The sequence below is a fragment of the Bidens hawaiensis genome, unplaced genomic scaffold (genome assembly GCF_021521415.1).
Source record: "Bidens hawaiensis isolate Kalapana, Puna unplaced genomic scaffold, B.hawaiensis_p1.1 tig00019953_1, whole genome shotgun sequence".
NCBI classification, from domain to species: Eukaryota; Viridiplantae; Streptophyta; class Magnoliopsida; order Asterales; family Asteraceae; genus Bidens; species Bidens hawaiensis.
This window is the reverse complement of record NW_027493034.1, coordinates 217,904-222,099: the sequence shown is the minus strand read 5'-3', so window position 1 is coordinate 222,099 and position 4,196 is coordinate 217,904.

Sequence of the window (4,196 nt, the reverse complement as noted above, 5' to 3'; positions counted from 1 at the left end):
TTCCAGATTTATGATTTGATAATACAAAATAAGTAGTTCATTTTCCAGGTTATCTCAGTACAAAACAAGTAATTTTATGGGCATATTCCAGGGAAATTTATTGGAGTGGGTTACTTGCGTAAACCAAACGAGAAACGCGCTTTCTATCCTTTTAGTGAGGTGCGCTAGCTGCAATCAAACTACTATGAGAGCATCATCAATAGAGTGAATTTAAGAGGGTGTTTTTGTATTTCATGTGTTACTTGCCCCACCAATCATATGTTTTCTTTCTCCTGCCCTACACACATCATATAAAAATATCATTTTTCTATCTCCTAATCACACTCACATATGTGTTTTTAGCCATTTTTCACCAAAAACTTATTTACCTTTTCTCACATCACATCATTTCATCTCTCTTCCACATCACTTTCTTCCTTCTAAAAACTCTCTATTAGAGAAGCTCTGATAGTATGATGTCTATTGGAATCTGGATGTGGCCAACTAGACCCACACCGGTAACGATTTGAAAAACCTAGACAAAATATCTTATGAAATTAATCCTATCTTCACTCGGCCAAAAAATGCTCCGTCTACAATAAGGCCCAATAAAACCGTCATAAGCGGACTTATGGCGTTAAGTATCAGCTGTTGATTTTGTGGCCATGGGGGTGGTGGATGATGGTTGTTAGTGGTCAAGATATTAATTTTTTGGTTGAATTTCTTCTCATTTTATAGAAAAGATGTTGATTTATTTATATGAAGGAATTCAAGTGAACTAATTATAATTCATAGTAAAACAAACCCAAATAAAATTTAAATTCCAGTTCTCAAATCAAATTCTACAAGCAAAAAACGGTAAGGTATTCAGATCGATATGAACTCTAGTGGCAATGGAACTAGCTCGTCAAAGAGTAAAAAATATGAAAACTAAATATTTTCAACTCTAGCATTTCTCACATATGAGATACAAGTGTATACTACACCTATGCATGAATTAAGAATTTTTTACAAAATAACCATTCATTCAAACTATATTGCAACCTATCTGACCCACCTAACACGTTAGACGAAAATACTCAACCACGTATTTTGACCAACACCGTAGGTTGTCTTTTCATACATATGGTGTTCTTTTAATTGATCATTCAAAAAGACTCATACATCTTTTACATCTTTTGCAACTTTGCACTCGTGATTGATTGCTTTGGATTATGATAGATAAACCTTATTTTCGTCGTACTGACCTTTAAAATCACATAAATTTATTCATCATGATTGATCACTTTGGGTTTTGACAAATAAATGACCCCGTCTACCGATTTCTGTGTATTTGCCCCAAAGTAAATTCATCCTCTAGGGACCAAAATTTGAATAATCTCAATTATATGCTCAAGATATTTTAGACAATTTAAGATGAAAAATATAAGTACGCCATTGTTGTATATGGCATATAATGACCATATATAAGACTAAGGTGGCGTTGTCTTAAAAGAAAAATGACTAGTAACGGGTCCCGCGGCCAACTCCTTAAATCCAAGGGTTTACCGACACCACATGGAACAAATTTATTTAATGCTTTTTAGTTCATTAATAATATAGAAATAGAAACTCATGTTAATAAAATAACAAAAAAGTTTAAAACACTTTTCTATGTGTGTGTGTATATGTAAGTAATTATATTTATTGTATATTTGTTCTTAATATTTTTATTTTAATGTGTATAAGTAGTTATGATGCCGTTGAAAAAAAATCGGATAGAGAAAAAGACATTTTAAAGCAAGTAAAAGCTGTGAACAGATTTTTTAATTTAATTAAGAAATTAGCTCCGACTTTTGCATCATAATTATTTGAAATAGAAAGATAATTTAATTCATGCTTTTTTTATAAATAAAAAATTAATGCAACATTGAGTATGTTATTGTTTCAAAGAAAGTGCTGACTGTGATATATGTTAACATGTTGAGCAATTGCTTGTTTAAATCATCATATATCTGTATTGAATAATGAGAACTTTGGTAAAAGAAAAAGGGTCCTTTATATCTCAGATTATAAAACAATATTATCTGCACAAATTTTAAAAATATTTATCATTTTATTAAACAATATATCTCTCAACTTTTGCGTCTTCGTTCTATGTGTTGATCTTTTAATTAACTCTGAATTTCAAGTCAATGTTGCTTAAAGTGGACTATTTATATATATATAATTTAAAAATAATAAAATAATAAAACAATAAAAAACCTTTGACACATTGAATTGTCTTTTTATAATTGGATAGGACGGACTCCTCATATATGTCTGGTAGGGTGAAAGACTGAATAGAATGAAAAAAAAAATAGAGGATGAATGAATGAAATTTATACTAGGTAATAGGTTATTTTATTTCATAAAACACACATTTTTTTATTTCCTCATAATAAGTCATTCCATTCTCTTCTTCATTCATACATACCAAACAGTACCTAAAATGGAGTTTGTTAAGGTCAAACATGGTCAACAAAAGTTCAAGGGTGCACTGTCATTTGTGAAAGATATAAGCTTTTGTGAACTTTTATGGCAGTCTCTAAACGATAGGTACTAAATGTGGCATTTTGGAACTCGGCTTATTGTCAGCTCATTAATTGTCATGACTAGGGTCCATAAATAGCGTGACATTATTATTTCAATCCCGCCAGTAATTCTCTATTTGGTATGAGATAATTGAATGAACAAGTAAATGGAATAGGTAATTAAATTAAATGAAAAATGAATGAAATGAATCATACTATTATATTGTTTTTTTTTTATTACCATGTAGGACTGAATAAATCATCACTTTATTATTAATTCTTTTATTAAATAGTAAATACACACACATAAAATTTGTGTCAATTAATAGAGCGATAATAACATAATACGATATAATAATAAACTATAATAATAATAATAATAATATTGATAATAAAATAATCATTATAATTTTATAATAGTTACATAATACGATATAATAATAAACTATAATAATAATAATATTGATAATAAAATAATAATTATAATTTTATAATAGTTATATTATAATAAAATAATATAATGAAATAATAATACAACAATATTGATAATAATACTAATAATAATTATTTACCCTTTTCTATTTATTGAAGAAATGAAAGAAAAAACACATCTTATTAAAACATGAAGAATAATATGTGTGTTAGTGTTTTGTATGAATGAATGAAAGTTGCAATAAAATGAAACTTTCCAATTGAATGAATTTAAATATGTTTGGTTGACTTGTTATCATGAATTAATGCCGTAATGAAATCATTATTACTTAAGGAATGAAACTTCTATTTATAAGACCTCCAGTTCTTTAATAAGGGACGTTTTTTCCATTCTTTCAAGAAATGAAAATGACCTATTATTATTGTTGTTGTTGTATCAACATTTTATTATAATTATTGTTATATTATCAATATTATTATATTATATTATATTAGTATTAATATTAATATCATTATTGTTTTGTGTATTATAATTTAACTATTATTATATTAGAATTATTATTATATTTAAATTTGGCTAGTTAATATTTCACAACACGCATGCGTGATTTAACGTTTTTATGTTTATTTTTATTCGGTTTAATAATTCCTCTACTATGTGCGGGTCTTAAAAACTAGTTATTATGAATATTCATATGACTTATTATTTATTTATTTATTATTATTAGTAAATTATACTATTATTTACTAATTATTATTATTAGTATTACTAATAATAATAATAATAATAATAATAATAATAAAGTGGAGAATCATTTCATTTCTACATGGTAACAATGGAATAGTAATAATCCATTTTATTTCTTTGTTCATTCTACTAGGTTAGATCCCGTGTTACACACGGACGGAAAATATAAATATAACAATGAGATATGATTATAATTTTTATTAAACCCCGCGTTTTATAAAACAACAATATAATCCAAACCTCGTGATTTAAACCATCATTTTAATCCAAACATCCATACATCCAGTCCGAACATTCATAAATAATTTCCCAAAATCCAAAAAAAAAAGATAAAATAACAAAGTCTCAAAATTAAAAAAAATTAACAATGAAAACTATTAATTGTCTTTATTACTCAATAAATGATGATTATAATCATTTATTTTGAAACTTTCTTCAACTTAGGAGTTAATGTTTAAAATTAATGTTCAAATTAACATGTGAAA